Source organism: Pseudophryne corroboree, chromosome 1 (genome assembly GCF_028390025.1).
Source record: "Pseudophryne corroboree isolate aPseCor3 chromosome 1, aPseCor3.hap2, whole genome shotgun sequence".
Classification (NCBI taxonomy): Eukaryota; Metazoa; Chordata; class Amphibia; order Anura; family Myobatrachidae; genus Pseudophryne; species Pseudophryne corroboree.
The window spans coordinates 249810765-249837507 of record NC_086444.1 but is presented as its reverse complement, the minus strand read 5'-3'; positions in this window follow the sequence as shown (position 1 = coordinate 249837507).

The window sequence follows — 26743 nt, the reverse complement described above, 5'->3', positions numbered from 1 at the left end:
GTGCACAATTGTGCATGCCACCTTTACTATAAGTGCAGTGACTTGCAGCAGTGTGTAAAAAAATAACTACAGTATCCATGTTCATCGTGGCTACATCTTGCCAGGACGTGCACCTAGCAGCACTGTGCTGTGTCTTTTCTGCTCCATTCACTTTAAATGGGGCAAGTGCGCATCTAAGATGCATGCACATCTAAGACGTGCACACGGTTGCAGCAAATGAGGCACATTTGTGCCTAGATGTAGCGCCAATGAGCAAATTTTAATTGTGCATGCTTAGCCACTGTGTTAATAATATTTAAGCCCTGTGAAAGTAGCAGTGTGAAGTTGCTGGCATTTGTTAAAAAGATGTGCTATAGATGTGACACAGTATAAAATACCTTGTATTTGTGCTGCTGCTCTATCGCTTAGTAACCTCTTAATAACCAGCCAGCCCACTGCCACCTTTGGCCAATATTGGTGAAAACAATATTATAAGCTGTGAGGTTGTCCCAATTGACTGGAAACGATGTTATTGGTTTTAATAAAACTGTAGCAACAAAAAAGAAGGCCCAAATTATGTGATTTTAGCTTGTTTTTACCAATTTTACAAAAAAAATACAGATCCAAAACCAAAATACTTGAGGGCGGTTTTAGCAAAACCAAAACTTGACAATGAATTAGAACTAAAACCAAATCACGGTTGTCATCACACATCTCTAGTCTGTCTGTGTGCTCAAAAAAATGAAAAAATGGGTGTGGCCAAATGCCACATGGGGCGTAGCAAATGAAAATGGGGGCATGATACACATATGGGGGGCAGATACACATATGATCCCAATAGACCAGATACACGTTGCCCCACAGTGCCAGATATACATTGCCCCACAGTGTCAGATATACATTGCCCCGCAGTGCCAGATACACATTGCCCCACAGTGCCAGATACACAAATGCCCCCAGAGTGCCAGATATACATTGCCTCACAGTGCCAGATACATATTGCCCCACAGTGCCAGATACACAAATGTCCCCAGAGTGCCAGATATACATTGCTTCACAGTGCCAGATACACATTGTACCACAGTGTCAGATATACATTGCCCCGCAGTGCCAGATACACATTGCCCCACAGTGCCAGATACACAAATGCCCCCAGAGTGCCAGATATACATTGCCTCACAGTGCCAGATACACATTGCCCCACAGTGCCAGATACACAAATGTCCCCAGAGTGCCAGATATACATTGCTTCACAGTGCCAGATACACATTGTACCACAGTGCCAGATACACAAATGCCCTCAGAGTGCCAGATATACATTGCCTCACAGTGCCAGATACACAAATGCCCCCACTGGGTCAGATATACATTGCCCCCAGTGCCAGATACACAAATGCCCCCACAGTGCCAGATATGCCCCCAGTGCCATATACAGAGATGCCCCCAGTGCCAGATATGCCCCCAGTGCCAGATACAGAGAAACCTCCAGTGCCAGATATGCCCCCAGTGCCAGATACAGAGATGCCCCCAGTGCCAGATATGCCCCCCAGTGCCAGATACAGACATCTCTATTCTGTTTGTGTGCTCAAAAAAACAAATTTGGCAGAACCAGTAAAGATTATGCTATTGCAAGATGACTAGTGTGCATTTTTTGAAGTTTGATGAATTTCACAATTTCCGCATCCCCATAACGTACTGTATGGGAGTGTAGAAATTTTTGTAGCAGGCTGTAAGTAGGAGATATGAGGCAGCCTTTGATGAATGAGGGTAAAACTTAAAAGTATACAAAAGTTTATTTAACTAATCATGAATACGCCCCTTATTAAAAAATAGAGCAGTGACCTGTACATTTTTTATAGAGAAGATGTAGAAAACCTTCAAAAGCAATAAACAGGAGAGGTTGCCCATAGCAACCAGGCAGCTTCTACGTATACTTTATCTAGCAAAAGGCTTATTTCAGAGTTGGACGCAAACACGATTTTTACGCAGTTGAGCAGTTATCTGTCAACTACTCATACTCATGCATCTAAGTTGCACCGCACATGTGCCGCGATGGTCTTGCGAGTGCAGCTGCAGAAAAGATTTACTCACAAAGTGACTGACAATCAGGGACTGGATGGAGGAGGTTACAGGGGAGTGGCAGAAAGACACAGGTAAAAAAAACAGTTTAGGGGCGTGTCTCAGTCTGCGACTGCAATCTCATACACAGCTGCATTAACTCCAGCATCTTATCTTCTGTGGCCATGCTGCGTGACCATAGCGTTACTCAGAACTGTGATAATGGGCTGATCTGCAGCCACAACTGCATCTTTGTACACAGTTTATGCAATGACAGTGGCTGATGGGCAGCTACTTGTCTCAGTACAGGAGATATACTGTAGCAAACCTTTGAGAGAGATAAATTGGAGAAGTTACACACACACAACACACACAGCCATTGTCCCAAACACTAAACTATAATGAATTTATGCGCTGTTACTACCTGACGTCATGGTTGAGCTGGGTGTGTGCTCTCCTGTGCTGTATTACCGCAGCCTGCACTCTGTCCCTTTAGTCACCTCTCCCACTCTCACCAGCTGCTCCTTACACTGCAGCCACCACTGCTGCTTCTGGAGCTCATGTATAGCGGAGGTAGGGCTTGGTTCCAGGAGCGGATCCAGAAGAAAATAACACACACACTGGGGACTGAGGGGAACATGGTGATACACACACTGGGTCTTGAGGGCTGGGTACATGGTTAAACACAGACTGGGTCTTGGAGGGCGGGGCAATGACATGGTGACACAAACACTGGGGTTGGGGGCATGGTGATACACATGCTGGGTTCTAGAGGTTGGGGATATGGTGACACACACATACTATGGCCTGTGAGGGGCATGGTGACACACAGACACACACAAACTGGGCCCTGAAGTAGGGGGCATGATATAGTGACCCACACACACTGGGTCATGGAGTGGGGGGCATGATATGGTGACCCACACACACTGGGTCCTGGAGTGGGGAGGACATGGTGATCCACACACACACTGGGGCCTGGAGGGACATAGTGACACATACTAGGGCCTGAAGGGCATAATGACATGCATACTTTATCCTGGGAGAGGGAAGAGAGAAAGCAGTACAGTGATTAGTATTATGAAGCGGGGCCAGAGCAGCATTGTAGAGCGTGAGATCATGGGGAGCGCAGCATGTGCAGAAGAGGAACTGTGCCCCCTGTGGAGACAGGGAGCTGGGTACTCAGAATTCAGTATGTATTGGGGAAAAAGATGAGAGGAGGACAAGGTAAGCTATCATTGCCAGAGCCCATCCCTACTCTATGGCACTTGCAGTCCTGGCTCTGCCCACATCACTCCCCCATAAGTAGACACTGATCACTAAGGTGTTAGTGCATGTATAGTAGTGTGATCAACTGCATCTTGCCTCTTATGGTCCCTAGTGTCCGCCAATCTCTTAAGCAGAGACTATGCAGCAGTGCTGTTACTGATCTTCTTTATAAAATAAAAAGTGGCAGAAATGATGGGGGGAAGGGTTAGAGCACCCTGGATCTGCCAATGGTTGGTTCTGCATGTGAGAGCCTAGCTGTCAGCAGGCAGGCGCTCTTCCGGCATTGAGAGCTGCTCGTTGCTGCACAGAATGTTGTTGTGTGTCTGCGCACGTCATACAGTGTGAAGTGACCAAAGGCAATGGAGAAGGTGCGCCCTTCAGAACAGGAGCCGATTGCAAGCGGCTCCATTGTTTGTGGTACTTCCGCCACTATGTGCTAGATAAATGATAGCTAGAAGCTGATTGGTTTCTCTGGGTAACTGTTCCATGTTATCTTTCTAAAAGGTTTGATACATCACCCCTAAAGTGTGGTACTGAAGGCAACTATAGGAAATGCCTCACTCCTGCCCTGTTGGTGAGACATTTCTTAATAGAATAATGGTACAACTAGTCAAAAGGTACATTATAAGGAAAATTATCTTGTTTAATATAGATATTTACAGTATACTGTATTGTTTAAAATAATTAATGAAAAGAAGCTGCTTATTACTTACCAAATGTTCTAAAAAAATAATTAATTTGTGTGCTTAATCTCAGCTATTCCTCTGCATTGTTAAGACAATGGGGGTCATTCCGAGTTGATCGCTCGCTAGCACTCTTTAGCAGTCGTGCAAACACTAAGCCGCCGCCCTCTGGGAGTGTATCTTAGCTTAGCAGAAGTGCGACCGAAAGGATCGCACAGCGGCTACAAAACAAAATTGTGCAGTTTCAGAGTAGCTACAGACCTACTCCTAGCTTGCGATCACTTCAGACTGTTTAGTTCCGGATTTGACGTCACAAACATGCCCTGCATTCTCCCAGCCATGCCTGCATTTTTCCTGGCATGCCTGCGTTTTTTGGAACACTCCCTGAAAACGGTCAGTTGACACCCAGAAACGCCCACTTCATGTCAATCACTCTGCGGCGAGCAAAGCGACTGAAAAGCTTCGCTAGACCTTGTGTAAAACTGCATCGGCCGTTGTGAAAGTACATCGCGCATGCGCATTGCGCCGCATACGCATGCGCAGAAGTGCCGCTTTTTTGCTTCATCGCTGTGCAGCGAACATTTTCAGATAGCGATCAACTCGGAATGACCCCCTATATACAGTAGGTGTTTATCCACTTTGGCTATGACTATCACCCACGCCTGCACCTGCCTATGCCTATGGGTTTCCAAATGCTATTCACAATCTCCTGCTCTGTAGAACATTGGAGCATGTGCGGGAGTCTGGTGAAGCAGTAGAAGAACCTATACACACCCTTAACATATATATATATATATATATATATATATATACATTACAGTATTAATAATGAAAACTATAGATAGTCTATAGCAGGGGTGGCCAACCAGTCAGAAACAAAGAGCCAAAAAACCTTGTTAGGTACGTCAAAGAGCCGACATCAAGCCAAAGGCGCGTGTGCAAAAATGGGGTGTGACCTTGTGCCTGCTAGGCCACACCCCATGGTATAATATATACAATGATAATGCCATATCCACATAAAATACATTTTAAAGCCAGAATCAAATTAAAATACATTGAAAAAGACACTTCCACATAAAATAATTAAAAAATCCAGATCCACATAAAATATATTGAAAAAGCCATATTCACATAATACACTTCAGCTCCCCCATGTGTCAGTGTGTCACTCCAGCCAGCACCCTCCTGTGTCACTCCAGTCAGCTCCCCATTGTGTCTCTCCTGCCAGGATTCTCCTTTGTCACTCAAGCCAGCTCCCCATTGTGTCACTCCTGCCAGCACCCTCCTGTATCACTCTAGCCAGCACCCTCCTGTATCACTCCAGTCAGCTCCCCCATTATGTCTCTCCTGACAGGATCCTTCTGTGTCACTCCAGCCAACTCCCCATTGCGTCACTCCTGCCAGCACCCTCCTGTGTCACTCTAGCCAGCACCCTCCTGTATCACTCCAGTCAGCTCCCCCATTATGTCTCTCCTGCCAGGATCCTTCTGTGTCACTCCAGCCAACTCCCCATTGTGTCACTCCTGGCAGCACCCTCCTGTGTCACTCTAGCCAGCACCCTCCTGTATCACTCCAGTCAGCTCCCCATTATGTCTCTCCTGCCAGGATCCTTCTGTGTCACTCCAGCCAACTCCCCATTGTGTCACTCCTGGCAGCACCCTCCTGTGTCACTCTAGCCAGCACCCTCCTGTATCACTCCAGTCAGCTCCCCCATTATGTCTCTCCTGCCAGGATCCTTCTGTGTCACTCCAGCCAACTCCCCATTGTGTCACTCCTGCCAGCACCCTCCTGTGTCACTCTAGCCCAGGCCTGGCCAACCTGTGGCTCTCCAGCTGTTGTAAAACTACAAGTCCCATCATGCTTTGCCACAATTTTGTTATTAGGGAATGCTAAAACTGTGGCAAGACATGCTGGGATGTGTAGTTTCACAACATCTGGAGAGCCATAGGTTGGCCAGGCCTGCTCTAGCCAGCACCCTCCTGTATCACTCCAGTCAGCTCCCCCATTATGTCTCTCCTGCCAGGATCCTTCTGTGTCACTCCAGCCAACTCCCCATTGTGTCACTCCAGCCCACCCTCATATGTCACTACAGCCCAGTATCTGGCTCCCCAGTTTTCAGTCGCCGTGGTGCTGCTGTGTGTCTGGTTGGAGTGCACCAGTTTCCAGGATCTGTTGTGGTCAGGTGACTGAGTGTCGGGAGCCACATTTGAATAAAGAAAGAGCTGCATGCGGCTCAAGAGCCACAGGTTGGCCACGGCTGGTCTATAGTATAGGCTGTATAAAACATATTTAACATTTAACTAATATAAACGATATAATAGAACCAGTAGGAGACTGAACTATACTTTCTAAGCACACATTCTCCCAGCTACTTTCTGGTCCAGGGCACTAATTCAGTGCGCAGATACACACAAAGCAAACTTGGTAAAAGAAGCTGCTCTGTCACTTAAACTGTATATTGTGGATGCAGCTCTAGAAATCATATTATATACTATTGCTTTTGTGGTCATAAGTTGAGCAGCTGGCCAAGTGGAGGGGGTTTCCGAGCATCCAGAAACCCCCCTGTGCATTTTCCTATGTGTCCCCTGATACAACAATGTTATATACCCTGTACTTGTCCTACATTGTCTCGTACTGTAAGTAATTTTTTTCCTGTCTTGTTCCATTTGTTTATGTACTTTGCTAGGCTTTGCAGAACCTTTGTGGCACCATATAAAACAATGATAATAATAATTATAATAATAATTATAATAATAATAATAATAATAATAGTAACAACAAAAAATGTGTAAACCAAGTAATTAAGCAAACTGCATTTTTTGAGAAGCACATATGGGATCAGTAGCTGGTAGGGAGTACTGGTCCATGTAGTCTCAAATCAGAGAGTTTTGGAGGTATCCCTTCAATTAATTTAGCTTTGAATTTAAAAACACATGACTGTATTACTAAATAATATAGGGGCTCTTGTTGTCTAGAGTTAGAAACACTGTTAGCAAAAGCGCATTCACAAAGCGAGTTGATCCTGGCTGTCGGGAACCCAGCAGTCAGAATACCGAGGCTGGAAGTTCGACACTATTTAGAATGCCGACAACGGCATCCTGAATAGGGTCACCATCCAGGGTGGGTTAGGCTATGAGGTGAGGGGGGTGGGTTTGGTTTAGGCTGCAGGGAGGGGCATTAGGTTTAGGCACCACCAGGGAGGGTTAGGGTTAGGCTATGGGGAGGATTAGGTTTAGGCAGTGGGGTGGGCGGGATAGGGTTAGGGGGCCAGTGGGATAAGGTAAGTATACTTACCTTGGTCTGTCGGCATCCCGACCTCCAGTAAATCAGTCCCAACGCCATATAAAAAACAGTATTTGCAAATGTGTCTAAATTGAGTCTTCGGGATTTTATTTACATATAGCATTCAAGCTTTTATATTGGTTTATTACAGTGTTACATTTCTTTTTATATTCTTTTAAAAGACTGTTGAGGAGAATTAAATAGTTTTACTAGTCACCCAAAGTAATGCAGGCAGAGGAGCAGCTTCCCTGGAACTACAACTTATGTGTGCTGGGCAGTAGCGGATTTACCGCAAACCAAAATACAGTAAGTGTGCACTTAGGGCTCAGCAGGTGCCAGGGGTCCGCAAATAGGGATATTTAATGGAGGGTATTTAGTACTTGGTCGGGTACAAGTCAGAGTGTAAAAAGTATATATGAGGTGAAGGTATAAAGGGAGATCAGGGTTGGTAGCACATAACCAGGTTTTCAGGAAGCATAGATTACAACATTTTCTGTCGAACCAAACCAAGAACAACACAAGAGTAACCACATGTGCTAGTAATAGCCCTTTCAAACAGAAGAAGAAATTGCTTGTTGAAGCATGTGAAAGGGTCAACCCTGGTCGAAGATCCCGGGACCCTCCATTCACAGTCTGCTAATAATCGCTCACTGCAGTGAACATCAGCCAGCGTGTAATCAGGAATTAGGTGTTATGGATTGTTTGAGGAAAGTGGGTCCCATATCAGTGTCTAACTTAGGGCCCCATGAGGTCTAAATCCACCTGTGGTGCTGGGCTTGGGAGATAGGTTGCTGCCGCTGGCAGGTAAGAAGGGGTGGTGAAGACCTGGACCCTGCTGGGCCACTCCAGCAATCCCGGGTCCGGGTAGTTATTATCTGCTTACCTCCACCTTCTCAGCTGCCCTGTGCACAGAGCAAGACAAAAAAAAAAGCTTTTCAGGCTGAGAACTATACTGAGAGAATCAGCCTTTATAAAAATGATTTTGCATTTTTAGCATGCAATTTACATTAACATTGGCACTCCATTAAAAAAATTCTAAAGATACGCAAGATTACAAACTGCAAAATTATACAGTACACCTGACACCTGAATGAGGTTATGTCAAATGTTGATCATTCATCAGAGTGAATATGAATGTTTAAATGATCTCACCTGGCCTTTCCAAAATCAATTTCCATGTATCACTCAAGTTCTCTCTCTCTCTCTCTCTCTCTCTCTCTCCTTTTGTGGCCCAGAGTACTGTGAATTAAATAAAAAGTGATTTAATATTGAATCTATGAAATAAAGTTAATGGAAGTTTTATTTTAATGCAGGAGTGCACAATTTAAACATCATTGGAGCTGAAGTAAAGGGAGCCCTTTGCCAGTTTATGTGGCATATCTGTCACCAAATTAATCTACGCATGCTCACAAAGAGAATGCACTCATACTGTATACAGGGGCGCTTTAAGAGAGGAGGAGGCCCGTGTGCTGCCTCCTCCATACGGGCCCCCTCCTTTCTGCAGGAGCGCTGTAGAGTCTGAGCCCTGTAGGGCTCAGACTCTACTGCGCATGCACAGATCTCCGGGAAAATGGTGCAGTGCCCATTTTCCCAGAGATTTCTCTACTGCGCATGCGCAGAACTCTGTGAAAATGGCCGCTGCGCCATTTTCACGGGGCTTTAACAGCGCCGGTGATGTAGGTGCGGGACTCCGGAGAGGTGAGTATTAAAAAAATGGGTGCAGTGTGTGTGGTGTGAGCCCCCTCTGGACTCAGGGGCCCATGTGCACCGCACACACTGTGCCCATTATAGAAACGCCAGTGACTGTATACATGATTGCAGACCTATGCACCATCTGACATGGCTCCTTATGTTTGGAGAAACTAAAGGGGGAGGAAAGTTCATTCTGACATACTGTAGGTAAACAGAGTAAGGGAACAGTCACATAATGCAGCTCATGAACAGTGACACGGCGTACCTTTTGCACTTTCTACAGGTCGGGTGTTAACCCATTATAATGATAATGGTGACAAGTGAAAGCATTACCTAATCGCTTCTGAATGTATGATTTTGCAAGCAATAATCACAGCTATACCGATTTCAATCAACTAGTGCAACTTAGATGTTCCACCAGGGTTGTGATTTATACTTTTTCCTAAATGTTGTGTCTTCACATAGTATACACTGTGTTGAAAGCACTGGTTAGGTTGTAATTGGGAGATATATTTGTCTTAGGTTTCTGACCTATATAATCTAAACCCCCAGGAACATTTATGTGTGGTGCAAAACAGAAGTAATAGATGAATAGGTATAGTAGAAGTTGGTTAAGGGCTCCTGGGGTTGTAAATGGAGATAGAGGTCAGGCTCCATCATCCATTAAGCCTATTTTGGGTCTTCAGGCCATCAGCCTGAGATTAGGCTTGCACCTGTAAAGGTCAATAAAGGTGTTTCAGGGCCTTACTCAGGATCTGACTACCTGTGGGAAAAAGCAGCTGGCTTGTTATGAGACACTGTGATTTACTGATCGTGAGTACTGTGCATATGTCTATGTTTGTGGTAGGCACATTAGGCCCCAACACTCTGAGAGAGGGAATCTGTTTGTGTAGCCAGTGAAGAGATGGGCTAGGATTTTTTTTCTATGTTATGTGTTTTATGTACTGCATCATAGAACTAGTTATGGGAATGTTGCACAAAACCGTGGACTCGTGTGCTTTTTCCTGGCTGTGATGTGTTTGGAAGTACCCATCTACCCCAGGAGAGGGCACCCCTACCTTCATCTCCTCACACCACATACTGCACAAAGTCACTTGAACCAGTGTACCAGGAACACTAAATTAGTACTATTGCAAGGAATTTGTATAAAGTCACATATTAAGTATAACGATACATACAGTATATGTCTTCATACATTTTTGTTGTAGTTGCACCACACAACTCCTATCAGCGCACCAGGTCCCGTGTGACTCTGATAGCATTGGGCAACTTTTTAGTGTCTTTTCACATGAAAATGCATCTTAGTCACAATGCAATGTGACTAGGATGCACCAGGAGACTGTGCTGATGAATTTGATTTGTGACACTTGTATATCTGTGTGCAATGTCTGAATCTGTAAACAAATGCTACGATGCAGGAGGTACATGCTTTTTTTTCCATGCAAAGTTCTTTTGTGCTCTGTATTCAGACTCAGTTGCACACAGATATACAAGTGTTACATATCAAATTCATCATCCTGGTGTGTCTTAGTTGCATTGCGGCTAAGATACATTTTTGGGTAAAAAGACTCGAAAAATGATGCCTGGTACTAGCAGAGTCGCAAGAGACCTGGTGTCGCATGTCACATGGAGTATTGAGGCTAGTTTTATGAAGACATATCTGTATGTGGTTCGAGGCATTATGCAGCTTGTTCATGTCATAATTGTCTTTGCCGTTTTACCCAGACAGCAACTTAGTCACAAACAGATGTACATGAAATACCAGTGTCAATATTAAGTGTACCTTTACATTGTAGCTTTGTCACATCAGTGATGCGAATAAAACGCATATTTTGTCTCTGGCAAGATGATTGGTGCAGCTAAATCACAAATTCTATAGTGCAGTATGATTGTTTCATGAGTTATGAGCCATGCAGTAGTTCTGTAGAGGCATGTACATGTTTTTTTATTCCATTTACACATCTAGGTGGAAATATAATAGGGCGTAAGATTCAGGAACCAAGATATTTTGTGAGAGTTCTCCTATTTTTTTTTAAAGTGGCAATTATTTACATGGCAAATGGACTTATACGGCAGTACCACTGGACATCTACGGCAGTATCACTGGACTGGACTTATACGCCAGTAACACTAGAATTATACGGCAGGATCACTGGACTTATACGCCAGTACCACTGGAATTATACAACAGGATCACTGGATTTATACGGCACTACCGCTGGACATATACAGCAGTACCGCTGGACATATACAGCAGTATCAATGGACATATACGGCAGTATCACTGGACATATACAGCAGTATCACTGGACTGGACTTATACGCCAGTACCACTGTAATTATATGGCAGGATCACTGGACTTATACGTCAGTACCACTGGAATTATACGGCAGGATAATTGGAATTATACGGCAGGATCACTGGACTTATACGGCAGGATCACTGGAATTATACGGCAAGATCAATGGATTTATACATCAGTACCACTGGAATTATACGGCAGGATCAATGGATTTATACGGCAGTACCGCTGGACATATACGGCAGTACCGCTGGACACATACAGCAGTATCAATGGACATATATAGCAGTATCACTGGACATATACGTCAGTATCACTGGACTGGATTTATACGGCAGTACCACTGGACATATACAGCAGGATCACTGGACTTATACGGCAGGATCACCGGATTTATTCGGCAGGATCACTGGAATTATACGGCAGGATCACTGGATTTATACGGCAGTACCGCTGGACATATACAGCAGTACCACTGGACATATACGGCAGGATCGCTGGACATATACAGCAGCACAGGGACACCACCACTGGACTGATGCAGGACAACACAGCACCACTGCAATGGACTGGACTTATACAGCAGTACTGGACATATGGCAGCAGAGGTGACTGGACTGATGCAGCACAACACACCACCACTGGACTGATGCAGGACAACACAGCACCACTGGACTGGACTTATACAGCAGCACTGGACATATGGCAGCAGAGGACACAACCACTGTGACTGGACAGATGCAGCACAAGACATGGACACTGAGGACACTGAGGACGGAGACACGTCCTCTCTCTATACTCTCCAATGCTGGAGTGAAAATGGCGGTGACGCGCGGCTCCTTATATGGAATCCAAACCCTGCAACAATCCGACATCAGGATGATTACGTTTTGCCTCGTTTCCGAGACAGGCGTGAAAACCCGAGCCTGACTCGGATCTGGGCTCTGGTGGTGAACTTCAGCGGGTTCGGTTCTCTGAGAACCGAATCCGCTCATCTCTAGTTTGAAGCTATCATGCAAGCTATAAGTAGACACATTACATGGGTTTTTCATGGAGGGTATCTACCAGAAGTTGACTGTAGATAGCAAGCAGTGCCCCAGATATAAAACACAAAGTAATCAGGGATATACTTTATTTATTACAATGTCAAAAAACATAAAGCAAATTTCAAATTTAACACAATAATTTCAAGACTGAGTAATATCGGTCAAGTAACAGGAGGTTCTGGATTTTTACACCTAAACTCAGACTTGTGGATAATCCTGGGGTTCATTCCGAGTTGACCACTCGCTAGTTATTTTTTGCAGCGCTGTGATCAGATAGTCGCCGCCTATGGGGAGTGTATCTTCGCTTTGCAAGTTTGCGAACGCTTGTGCAGCAAAGCGGTACAAAAATAGTTTGTGCAGTTTCTAAGTAGGTCTGAACTTACTCAGCCGCTGCGATCACTTCAGCCTGTCCGGTCCCGGAATTGACGTCAGACACCCACCCTGCAAATGCTTGGACACGCCTGCATTTTTCCAACCATTCCCTGAAAATGATCAGATGACACCCATAAAAGCCTTCTTCCTTTCAATCTTCTTGCGATCGGCTGTGCGAATGGATTCTTTGTTAAATCCATTGCCCAGCACCGATCCGCTTTGTACCCGTACAATGCACCTGCGCATTGCGGTGCATATGCATGTGCAATTTTGCAGAGTTTTGACCTGATCGCAGCCTGCAAAAAATAGCTAGCGTGCGATCAGGTCGGAATGACCCCCCCTGTTTGAAGAGTAGCAACAGGTAATCCAAATAAGTCCAAATGAAACAGCAGGCGTATTTTCAGTTAATATGAATGCTTCCTTAGACCAGTATTTTGACTAAAGTGATTATCATGTTGTCTGTTATTATCCAGTCTTGTTTTATAATGGGTTCATTCACAATTGTAAAGAGCCACAGATTATGGAACTCATTCAGCTTCAGTTGCAGTTCTGCGATTGTAGGAGAACTGCATCTGCATAGAATCGCACAGCAAGAGCCGACCACCATGTTCAAAAGGCCGCCCAGCACAGAACAAGCCACCCACCAATGCTGTTGCAATATTGCGAGTGCAGCTGTAGAATTGGGAATGCATCACAAAAATCGTGCACCATCAACAATTGCGGATGTCTCAGGGCTACACAGAATAATGAGAATGCAGTTACACCGGGTGCCATGTTTTAAGTCACAGCAATTGCAGCTGACATCAGATGCATGCCCTGAAAATGACCATGACACGCCTGTGGGTCACGCACGTGCAATGCATTTGCGGCACATGCTCAGATGGCCAATAATTGCCCGATCTAAGATTTTGTAATTTTGCAGCTGAAGCTGAATAAGGCCCTATGTTGGCACTATGTAAGTAAATGTTAATAAAAAAAAAAAAAGCTTTTACGCTGTAGCGCCAGTAATGTGAAAAGATGGCACTATGTTCTTAATATGGACTGGATATAGTATAATGTAATATGTACATTTATAATACCAGTTGCAGCTAAAAGTGGCGATTGAAGCAGCAAAAGAGTTAAGTTCCAGTGCTGGGTGCTAGGATTAAAGAGATGTTGTTTTAAAAAATAATTCAAATGTTGTTCAATGTTTTAATGTACTGTAATGTGTTATGGGCAATGGATGGCACTACTGCACTAGAATGGTTAATGTCCAGCGCTGCAGCACTTTTACATTGGCCCCTCATTAAAAATGTTCCCAACCTAATTAGGCACACGTTCAGTTTGTGACTGTCTTTCTGGATATGTAGCCAAAGTTTGCACCTTGATGACTGCACTTTGTAAATAACCTTCACAGTCTCTTTTTAGCTTTCATATCCTATAGTTAATTTGCCTTTGACAAATGGAAAACGGTGTTTAGATTGCAGTTTAACTTCAGTGACATTAATTAAACTCCATATGATTTTGGTAGGCTGCACAGTAGTAAAGCTGCTGGGATACAGGGCTATCTTTAATGCTCTCTCTCTCTTTAATGTGCACTCTGTTCCGACATTTTTAGACTTGCATATACTGTACATACTAAACATGTACTAATCCTTTGAGAGTGCTAAAGTGTCAGGAGACAAACTACCAACCAATTAGCTCCTAACTATCCTTTTTCAAACACAGCCTGTAACACGGCAGTTAAAGTAAGAGCTGATTTTCTGGTACTTTATCTCTCTCCAGTCTCCACGTTATCACTCTCCAAGGCTTTGTACATCTCCTCATTGTAAATCTGATCTTCCATATCAGTTCTGCAGTACAGTACTTGCCACATAGTGTGCTGTGCTTTTTTTCCTGTGAACCTGTTGAGCATCTTCCACTAGGAAGCTCATTATTGCTTTTTTTTAGTCTGTTTAATTCCTTTATACCTCATTCATCAGGATTGCTAGTATCTGGCTCCTCTGTAGTGAGAACTTCCCACAGGTCATATTTGCATAACACAATTTCCAGTTTGAACTTATAATTACTGTTGTTCCACTTTGCTATGCCTGATTTAAATTGTAGACTGGTGGCTATATTACCAGGTGGTCAGAATCTTTTGTTCTCTCCACAAATTTACAGATTCAGAGTACAATAATTATGTGAACTGGGTGAACTGAACCCATAATAAGCTAGAATACTTGTAAACTCTTTGGGAAACAAGCTTAGTTGTACTGAGCATACAAAGAAATATGATCTTAAAGTTTTTTTAAGATGTGCATTACATACCCATCATTATTTTTCCTTCTTAACAATGATATTGCATCTTATTTCATCTGAATCTTGAAACCAGTGCATAGTGTATTTATTTCATGCAATGCTAGTTGTATATTTCAAGGCTTCAAGGTAAAATATTTATGCATTATTGTAGAAAACATTTTGAATAATGGTCCCAGAGGCCAGAAGTTAGGTTCAAGAAGTCTCTGCAGGCATCATTAGAATAAGCTTTAGCAACAATTTGCACTATGCTGTGTGCTATGGACAACACACGTGTAGCAGATTTGCAGATATAAGCTAGTGTTTATTAAAAGTATGGAAAATGCCTTAAGGGTATACACACGGTGAGATCCTTGCTATGCCCGATTTTCACTTTGCGATTTCCCCTGAATTTCCCGGAGCCCAGCACCACCGATTTTGACTAACTTTTCTTGAGATATGGACTATTTGTGCTTACGATTTTGGCTTATGTGAGATTTAATTGAGATGTGAGATGAACTAGATAGTACACCGGTCTAGCAAGGATTGACTTGCCTGCACAGTCTATCTTTTCTTGCGATACCGACCTGATGGGACCACGCATCGGGATCGAATCGGGATCGCAAATGGCATAACACCTTGCAATTTGCACTAACTTTTCTTGCGATTTTGACTATATAGTCAAAATCGAAAGAAAAAATCTCAACGTGTGTACACACCATTAGAGTTCGAAGGTGATTAAAATGTGTGCTATTAAACTTGGATGGAAAAAGTACATCATGCATCAGAAAGTATTTGTAGAGTTTATTTTATTTATCATATCAAGTGTTAATATACTTTTTTATAGCTGCTATTTTGGTTAAAGAACCATAAGAACTGGAAGAGTATTAATCAAAATGGACTTTTCTCTACATGATTCTTAATATGTGCTATAATGTCAACCTCAATAACTGCAAACTGTAGCTTCTATCAACGAGGATCAAATCTGTTCATTAGTTTCATAAAGGGACATCTGGGAATGGCAGTCAAACAGTTGAATAAATAATAAGTCTGAAATAACACTGCATAGTGGTGTAGTACTGTCTGTATACCAGGGGAAGTGAAAGCATTCTCACTGTTTTGCATTAACATTTGAATGGAGTGCATTGTCAGATATGAGGAAAAAGCAACATTTTGAAATGGTGTCCAGAAAATTGTGCAGGCTTTAATTAAAATATAGAAGACTATTTTTTAATTATATGTAATAGTTTGGTAGATCTGTGCTAAGGGCCTAAGTCAGATATAGATACAGCCGCTCGGTCACTCACAGTGGCTGCATCCAGGTAGTCTGCGCACGCGCACTAGCTATTGTGCGCATATGTGACCTTACACAGTGCGGCCACATCCAGGAAGTGTGATTGACTTCCTTCCCTCCCCCCTGACACTGACAACTCCTTCACACACATAAACAACCCCCCACCCTGACAGTGCACTTACAGAAATCCTCTCCACCACAATGCAGACACAAGCTCTGGCTCACAGCAGCTCCCGGGTCTTCTCTATTCAAGGGCTCAGTCAGGGAGGCAGAATCCAGCACATCAGTGTTTAAGGCCACTCCCAACGCCGAGATGTGCTGCTTCAGTGTGCAGCTGGCTGCTCGATGTTCCGTCTTCTCCCGCGGACGCTCCCAGAATGTCATGTGCATTCTGGCGTGGGACACTGGGAGGGAATGGCAGCGCAACACTGCTGGATGAAGTAGTTTGCAAATTTGGCTGGCAGCGGGTGGGTGACGGTGCCTACAGGATGACTGCTATCACCCTGCTTGCCCGCCCCTGAGTTTTGTCATAACTATGCACACTGGGACTCTGAGTGTTAGCGGCCCCAAAATTATAGAAATGTACCTGCCTGGGGTGACAGATGGTACATTGCTCTGCACAGAGCCGGCTGCATTGCACACACTCTGCACACAGGAGACAAGCATGCGCCGGACCCGGCCGGCAGCTGTGCAATCACTGAGCTGACAGCTACCAGGGCCGGAAGTAATCAACCAGGTAGCCAGGCGCTGCAATGCTTGTGCAGCCCAGCCCCATGTGTGTGCCAGCAGATGTGCCCTCAGTGCAGATGTGCTGTGTGCAATGCACCGCTGGCACACACCTAGTTACGGCCCTGGTCTTCTGTCTCAATCTACCACTGGTAGGACTTGCTTCTTATTCCATACTTGAATGCAGGCAGGGAGTTCTTCCAGTGCCATGTAGACCCGTTACCATTACCTTTACTACAATTTTTTAATCCTATAGATCACACAGTCTTTTATCAGACTACAATGCCAACATCATTTCTGTCACTGTTCCCACTGAGCAAGGTCACCTACTATTTTCACTGTAACTCTTGACAACTTTCTTTCTCTCGGGCAACTGGAAACACTAGGGTGTGGCTATTTTGTTTTACAATAGAGGCTTCTGACATCCATCAATATTTCTCTAAAGAATCAGAGGGCAGATATTTTATTGTGGTGGAAAATATCCAGACATTACTAATTACTGTAATAAGCAATAGCATTTAAACACCAAATCAAGATCAAGGGCGGAATGTAGGGTAATAGGCAGTCGAAACTCCAAAAACTGCAGAGGTTTACCACATTCCCCATATGTATCAAGCTCTTTTCTGGAGCTTTTACCCTGTAAGCAATGCCATCTATAGCTGGCATTGCCTATAGCAGCCTATGGACTCCTTTCTGCACAGAGGGATGCAAAGCCACACTTGTACAATAAGACTCCCAGAGGATCTCACAATGGAAAGGACAGCTCTGAGGCCTATAAAATAAGAAGCAGGTACAACAGTCAGCATATTGTGCCTCTAAATATATTAGTGAAAATTGCAATGGAAAATGGGAAATAACTTGGAAAATGCAAATTAGCAAAGTTCTGGTAATGGTAATCCAGGTAGCAAGGTCAAGGTCAAGATATAGAGTCAATATTAGCAAACCAAGTACTGTAGCAAGATACAGACAAGTGTTAATCCAAGTAAAAAGGTCAAAGACAACATTCAGGGTTCAGTGTACAGAAACAGAGCATAGGCAATAATAAGATATCATATAACCCCTAAGAAAGACTAATGGGGGTCATTCCGAGTTGTTCGCTCGCTAGCTAGCAGATTTTAGCAGCATTGCACACGCTAGGCCGCCGCCCTCTGGGAGTGTATCTTAGCATAGCAGAATAGCGAACGAAGGATTAGCAGAATTGCGAATAGAAATTTCTTAGCAGTTTCTGAGTAGCTCGAGACTTACTCCTACACTGCGATCAGCTCAGCCCGTTTCGTTCCTGGTTTGATGTCACAAACACGCCCTGCGTTCGGCCAGCCACTCCCCCGTTTCTCCAGACACTCCCGCGTTTTATCCTGGCACGCCTGCGTTTTTCTGCACACTCCCAGAAAACGGTCAGTTTCCGTCCAGAAACACCCACTTCCTGTCAATCACCCTACGATCACTTCAACGATGAAAAATCTTAGTTCGGACGTGAGTAAATCTACTAAGTTTTGAGCAAAAATACTTAGAACATGCGCACTGCGTACCATGCGCATGCACATTTTTGCCTTAATCGCTCCGTTGCGAAAATCGGCAACGAGCGAACAACTCGGAATGACCCCAATAACCTAGCACTGATTGCTAAGAAGAGTCATCTGTAATAGGTAGTGGAGGAGTGCACGAATTACATCAGTACCCTGCCAAAAGGAATAAAAAGGGGACAGCAGTGTCAGTGTGCATGTATACAGGAGATTTGGAACACCAGCTGCTGAGTTAAAGCTGCACTTTCTCTGGTAGAGCGGCAAAGTGCCACGATATGAACAGGTGGGAAGCTGCTGGAAATGCCTCACCCAGTCTATATAGTTTGGGCCTAATTCAGATCTGATCACTGGGCTGCATTTTTAGCTGTCCTGCGATCAGATAGTCACCGCCTACAGGTGGAGGCGGAAATCGCTGTGTAAGTGTGAGATTGCTTCCGTTGCAAAGCTGCACAAAAATCAGTTTGTACAGTCTCTGCGCAGCCCAGGACTTACTTATCCTGTGTGATAGAATGCTGCTGATCAGGGCCTGAGCTGACGTCGGACACCCTCCCTGAAAACGTTTGAGCATGTCTGTGTTTTTCTGGACACTCCCTGAAAACAGAACTGAATTACCTCCATGTATGGCCACTTCACAAACTTAAACAAGAAGCCGCTCTCCCAGACAATGACATGACACTAGAGATGAGCGCCGGAAATTTTTCGGGTTTTGTGTTTTGGTTTTGGGTTCGGTTCCGCGGCCGTGTTTTGGGTTCGACCGCGTTTTGGCAAAACCTCACCGAATTTTTTTTGTCGGATTCGGGTGTGTTTTGGATTTGGGTGTTTTTTTTTAAAAACACTAAAAAACAGCTTAAATCATAGAATTTGGGGGTCATTTTGATCCCAAAGTATTATTAACCTCAAAAACCATAATTTACACTCATTTTCAGTCTATTCTGAATACCTCACACCTCACAATATTATTTTTAGTCCTAAAATTTGCACCTAGGTCGCTGGATGACTAAGCTAAGCGACCCTAGTGGCCGACACAAACACCGGGCCCATCTAGGAGTGGCACTGCAGTGTCACGCAGGATGTCCCTTCCAAAAAACCCTCCCCAAACAGCACATGACGCAAAGAAAAAAAGAGGCGCAATGAGGTAGCTGTGTGAGTAAGATAAGCGACCCTAGTGGCCGACACAAACACCGGGCCCATCTAGGAGTGGCACTGCAGTGTCACGCAGGATGTCCCTTCCAAAAAACCCTCCCCAAACAGCACATGACGCAAAGAAAAAAAGAGGCGCAATGAGGTAGCTGTGTGAGTAAGATAAGCGACCCTAGTGGCCGACACAAACACCGGGCCCATCTAGGAGTGGCACTGCAGTGTCACGCAGGATGTCCCTTCCAAAAAACCCTCCCCAAACAGCACATGACGCAAAGAAAAAAAGAGGCGCAATGAGGTAGCTGTGTGAGTAAGATAAGCGACCCTAGTGGCCGACACAAACACCGGGCCCATCTAGGAGTGGCACTGCAGTGTCACGCAGGATGTCCCTTCCAAAAAACTCTCCCCAAACAGCACATGACGCAAAGAAAAAAAGAGGCGCAATGAGGTAGCTGTGTGAGTAAGATAAGCGACCCTAGTGGCCGACACAAACACCGGGCCCATCTAGGAGTGGCACTGCAGTGTCACGCAGGATGTTCCTTCCAAAAAACCCTCCCCAAAAAGCACATGACGCAAAGAAAAAAATAGGCGCAATGAGGTAGCTGTGTGAGTAAGATAAGCGACCCTAGTGGCCGACACAAACACCGGGCCCATCTAGGAGTGGCACTGCAGTGTCACGCAGGATGTCCCTTCCAAAAAACCCTCCCCAAACAGCACATGACGCAAAGAAAAAAAGAGGCGCAATGAGGTAGCTGTGTGAGTAAGATAAGCGACTCTAGTGGCCGACACAAACACCGGGCCCATCTAGGAGTGGCACTGCAGTGTCACGCAGGATGTCCCTTCCAAAAAACCCTCCCCAAACAGCACATGACGCAAAGAAAAAAAGAGGCGCAATGAGGTAGCTGTGTGAGTAAGATAAGCGACCCTAGTGGCCGACACAAACACCGGGCCCATCTAGGAGTGGCACTGCAGTGTCACGCAGGATGTCCCTTCCAAAAAACCCTCCCCAAACAGCACATGACGCAAAGAAAAAAAGAGGCGCAATGAGGTAGCTGTGTGAGTAAGATAAGCGACCCTAGTGGCCGACACAAACACCGGGCCCATCTAGGAGTGGCACTGCAGTGTCACGCAGGATGGTCCTTCCAAAAAACCCTCCCCAAACAGCACATGACGCAAAGAAAAAAAGAGGCGCAATGAGGTAGCTGTGTGAGTAAGATAAGCGACCCTAGTGGCCGACACAAACACCGGGCCCATCTAGGAGTGGCACTGAACTGTCACGCAGGATGTCCCTTCCAAAAAACCCTCCGCAAACAGCACATGACGCAAAGAAAAAAAGAGGCGCAATGAGGTAGCTGTGTGAGTAAGATAAGCGACCCTAGTGGCCGACACAAACACCGGGCCCATCTAGGAGTGGCACTGCAGTGTCACGCAGGATGTCCCTTCCAAAAAACCCTCCCCAAACAGCACATGACGCAAAGAAAAAAAGAGGCGCAATGAGGTAGCTGTGTGAGTAAGATAAGCGACCCTAGTGGCCGACACAAACACCGGGCCCATCTAGGAGTGGCACTGCAGTGTCACGCAGGATGTCCCTTCCAAAAAACCCTCCCCAAACAGCACATGACGCAAAGAAAAAAAGAGGCGCAATGAGGTAGCTGTGTGAGTAAGATAAGCGACCCTAGTGGCCGACACAAACACCGGGCCCATCTAGGAGTGGCACTGCAGTGTCACGCAGGATGTCCCTTCCAAAAAACCCTCCCCAAACAGCACATGACGCAAAGAAAAAAAGAGGCGCAATGAGGTAGCTGTGTGAGTAAGATAAGCGACCCTAGTGGCCGACACAAACACCGGGCCCATCTAGGAGTGGCACTGCAGTGTCACGCAGGATGGCCCTTCCAAAAAACCCTCCCCAAACAGCACATGACGCAAAGAAAAAAAGAGGCGCAATGAGGTAGCTGTGTGAGTAAGATAAGCGACCCTAGTGGCCGACACAAACACCGGGCCCATCTAGGAGTGGCACTGCAGTGTCACGCAGGATGTCCCTTCCAAAAAACCCTCCCCAAACAGCACATGACGCAAAGAAAAAAAGAGGCGCAATGAGGTAGCTGTGTGAGTAAGATAAGCGACCCTAGTGGCCGACACAAACACCGGGCCCATCTAGGAGTGGCACTGCAGTGTCACGCAGGATGGCCCTTCCAAAAAACCCTCCCCAAACAGCACATGACGCAAAGAAAAAAAGAGGCGCAATGAGGTAGCTGTGTGAGTAAGATAAGCGACCCTAGTGGCCGACACAAACACCGGGCCCATCTAGGAGTGGCACTGCAGTGTCACGCAGGATGGCCCTTCCAAAAAACCCTCCCCAAACAGCACATGACGCAAAGAAAAAAAGAGGCGCAATGAGGTAGCTGTGTGAGTAAGATAAGCGACCCTAGTGGCCGACACAAACACCGGGCCCATCTAGGAGTGGCACTGCAGTGTCACGCAGGATGGCCCTTCCAAAAAACATTCCACAAACAGCACATGACGCAAAGAAAAATTAAAGAAAAAAGAGGTGCAAGATGGAATTGTCCTTGGGCCCTCCCACCCACCCTTATGTTGTATAAACAGGACATGCACACTTTAACCAACCCATCATTTCAGTGACAGGGTCTGCCACACGACTGTGACTGAAATGACGGGTTGGTTTGGACCCCCACCAAAAAAGAAGCAATTAATCTCTCCTTGCACAAACTGGCTCTACAGAGGCAAGATGTCCACCTCATCATCATCCTCCGATATATCACCGTGTACATCCCCCTCCTCACAGATTATCAATTCGTCCCCACTGGAATCCACCATCTCAGCTCCCTGTGTACTTTGTGGAGGCAATTGCTGCTGGTCAATGTCTCCACGGAGGAATTGATTATAATTCATTTTAATGAACATCATCTTCTCCACATTTTCTGGATGTAACCTCGTACGCCGATTGCTGACAAGGTGAGCGGCGGCACTAAACACTCTTTCGGAGTACACACTTGTGGGAGGGCAACTTAGGTAGAATAAAGCCAGTTTGTGCAAGGGCCTCCAAATTGCCTCTTTTTCCTGCCAGTATAAGTACGGACTGTGTGACGTGCCTAGTTGGATGCGGTCACTCATATAATCCTCCACCATTCTTTCAATGTTGAGAGAATCATATGCAGTGACAGTAGACGACATGTCCGTAATCGTTGTCAGGTCCTTCAGTCCGGACCAGATGTCAGCATCAGCAGTCGCTCCAGACTGCCCTGCATCACCGCCAGCGGGTGGGCTCGGAATTCTGAGCCTTTTCCTCGCACCCCCAGTTGCGGGAGAATGTGAAGGAGGAGATGTTGACAGGTCGCGTTCCGCTTGACTTGACAATTTTCTCACCAGCAGGTCTTTCAACCCCAGCAGACTTGTGTCTGCCGGAAAGAGAGATCCAAGGTAGGCTTTAAATCTAGGATCGAGCACGGTGGCCAAAATGTAGTGCTCTGATTTCAACAGATTGACCACCCGTGAATCCTTGTTAAGCGAATTAAGGGCTCCATCCACAAGTCCCACATGCCTAGCGGAATCGCTCCGTGTTAGCTCCTCCTTCAATGTCTCCAGCTTCTTCTGCAAAAGCCTGATGAGGGGAATGACCTGACTCAGGCTGGCAGTGTCTGAACTGACTTCACGTGTGGCAAGTTCAAAGGGCATCAGAACCTTGCACAACGTTGAAATCATTCTCCACTGCGCTTGAGACAGGTGCATTCCACCTCCTATATCGTGCTCAATTGTATAGGCTTGAATGGCCTTTTGCTGCTCCTCCAACCTCTGAAGCATATAGAGGGTTGAATTCCACCTCGTTACCACTTCTTGCTTCAGATGATGGCAGGGCAGGTTCAGTAGTTTTTGGTGGTGCTCCAGTCTTCTGTACGTGGTGCCTGTATGCCGAAAGTGTCCCGCAATTCTTCTGGCCACCGACAGCCTCTCTTGCACGCCCCTGTCGTTTTTTAAATAATTCTGCACCACCAAATTCAAGGTATGTGCAAAACATGGGACGTGCTGGAATTTGCCCATATTTAATGCACACACAATATTGCTGGCGTTGTCCGATGCCACAAATCCACAGGAGAGTCCAATTGGGGTAAGCCATTCCGCGATGATCTTCCTCAGTTGCCGTAAGAGGTTTTCAGCTGTGTGCGTATTCTGGAAACCGGTGATACAAAGCGTAGCCTGCCTAGGAAAGAGTTGGCGTTTGCGAGATGCTGCTACTGGTGCCGCCGCTGCTGTTCTTGCGGCGGGAGTCCATACATCTACCCAGTGGGCTGTCACAGTCATATAGTCCTGACCCTGCCCTGCTCCACTTGTCCACATGTCCGTGGTTAAGTGGACATTGGGTACAGCTGCATTTTTTAGGACACTGGTGACTCTTTTTCTGAGGTCTGTGTACATTTTCGGTATCGCCTGCCTAGAGAAATGGAACCTAGATGGTATTTGGTACCGGGGACACAGTACCTCCAACAAGTCTCTAGTTGGCTCTGCAGTAATGATGGATACCGGAACCACGTTTCTCACCACCCAGGATGCCAAGGCCTCAGTTATCCGCTTTGCAGTAGGATGACTGCTGTGATATTTCATCTTCCTCGCAAAGGACTGTTGGACAGTCAATTGCTTGGTGGAAGTAGTAAAAGTGGTCTTACGACTTCCCCTCTGGGATGACCATCGACTCCCAGCAGCAACAACAGCAGCGCCAGCAGCAGTAGGCGTTACACGCAAGGATGCATCGGAGGAATCCCAGGCAGGAGAGGAATCGTCAGAATTGCCAGTGACATGGCCTGCAGGACTATTGGCATTCCTGGGGAAGGAGGAAATTGACACTGAGGGAGTTGGTGGGGTGGTTTGCGTGAGCTTGGTTACAAGAGGAAGGTATTTACTGGTCAGTGGACTGCTTCCGCTGTCACCCAAAGATTTTGAACTTGTCACTGACTTATTATGAATGCGCTGCAGGTGACGTATAAGGGAGGATGTTCCGAGGTGGTTAACGTCCTTACCCCTACTTATTACAGCTTGACAAAGGCAACACACGGCTTGACACCTGTTGTCCGCATTTCTGTTGAAATACTTCCACACCGAAGAGCTGATTTTTTTGGTATTTTCACCAGGCATGTCAGTGGCCATATTCCTCCCACGGACAACAGGTGTCTCCCCGGGTGCCTGACTTAAACAAACCACCTCACCATCAGAATCCTCCTGGTCAATTTCCTCCCCAGCGCCAGCAACACCCATATCCTCCTCATCCTGGTGTACTTCAACACTGACATCTTCAATCTGACTATCAGGAACTGGACTGCGGGTGCTCCTTCCAGCACTTGCAGGGGGCGTGCAAATGGTGGATGGCGCATGCTCTTCACGTCCAGTGTTGGGAAGGTCAGGCATCGCAACCGACACAATTGGAGTCGGACTCTCCTTGTGGATTTGGGATTTCGAAGAACGCACAGTTCTTTGCGGTGCTACTGCTTTTGCCAGCTTGAGTCTTTTCATTTTTCTAGCGAGAGGCTGAGTGCTTCCATCCTCATGTGAAGCTGAACCACTAGCCATGAACATAGGCCAGGGCCTCAGCCGTTCCTTGCCACTCCGTGTGGTAAATGGCATATTGGCAAGTTTACGCTTCTCCTCTGACAATTTTATTTTAGGTTTTGGAGTCCTTTTTTTACTGATATTTGGTGTTTTGGATTTGACATGCTCTGTACTATGACATTGGGCATCGGCCTTGGCAGACGACGTTGCTGGCATTTCATCGTCTCGGCCATGACTAGTGGCAGCAGCTTCAGCACGAGGTGGAAGTGGATCTTGATCTTTCCCTAATTTTGGAACATCAACATTTTTGTTCTCCATATTTTAATAGGCACAACTAAAAGGCACCTCAGGTAAACAATGGAGATGGATGGATACTAGTATACTTATGGATGGACTGCCGAGTGCCGACACAGAGGTAGCTACAGCCGTGGACTACCGTACTGTGTCTGCTGCTAATATAGACTGGATGATAATGATATGAAATCAATATATATATGTATGTATATATAATATCACTAGTACTGCAGCCGGACATGTAGATAATATATTTATTAGGTAATGATGACTGATGACGGACCTGCTGGACACTGTCAGCTCAGCAGCACCGCAGACTGCTACAGTAAGCTACTATACTTTAGTAGTATGTACAAAGAAGAAAGAAAAAAAAAAACATGGGTAGGTGGTATACAATTATGGATGGACTGCCGAGTGCCGACACAGAGGTAGCTACAGCCGTGGACTACCGTACTGTGTCTGCTGCTAATATAGACTGGATGATAATGATATGAAATCAATATATATATGTATGTATATATAATATCACTAGTACTGCAGCCGGACAGGTAGATAATATATTTATTAGGTAATGATGACTGATGACGGACCTGCTGGACACTGTCAGCTCAGCAGCACCGCAGACTGCTACAGTAAGCTACTATACTATAGTAGTATGTACAAAGAAGAAAGAAAAAAAAAAACACGGGTAGGTGGTATACAATTATGGATGGACTGCCGAGTGCCGACACAGAGGTAGCTACAGCCGTGGACTACCGTACTGTGTCTGCTGCTAATATAGACTGGATGATAATGATATGAAATCAATATATATATATGTATGTATATATAATATCACTAGTACTGCAGCCGGACAGGTAGATAATATATTTATTAGGTAATGATGACTGATGACGGACCTGCTGGACACTGTCAGCTCAGCAGCACCGCAGACTGCTACAGTAAGCTACTATACTATAGTAGTATGTACAAAGAAGAAAGAAAAAAAAACCACGGGTAGGTGGTATACAATTATGGATGGACTGCCGAGTGCCGACACAGAGGTAGCTACAGCCGTGGACTACCGTACTGTGTCTGCTGCTAATATAGACTGGATGATAATGATATGAAATCAATATATATATGTATGTATATATAATATCACTAGTACTGCAGCCGGACAGGTAGATAATATATTTATTAGGTAATGATGACTGATGACGGACCTGCTGGACACTGTCAGCTCAGCAGCACCGCAGACTGCTACAGTAAGCTACTATACTATAGTAGTATG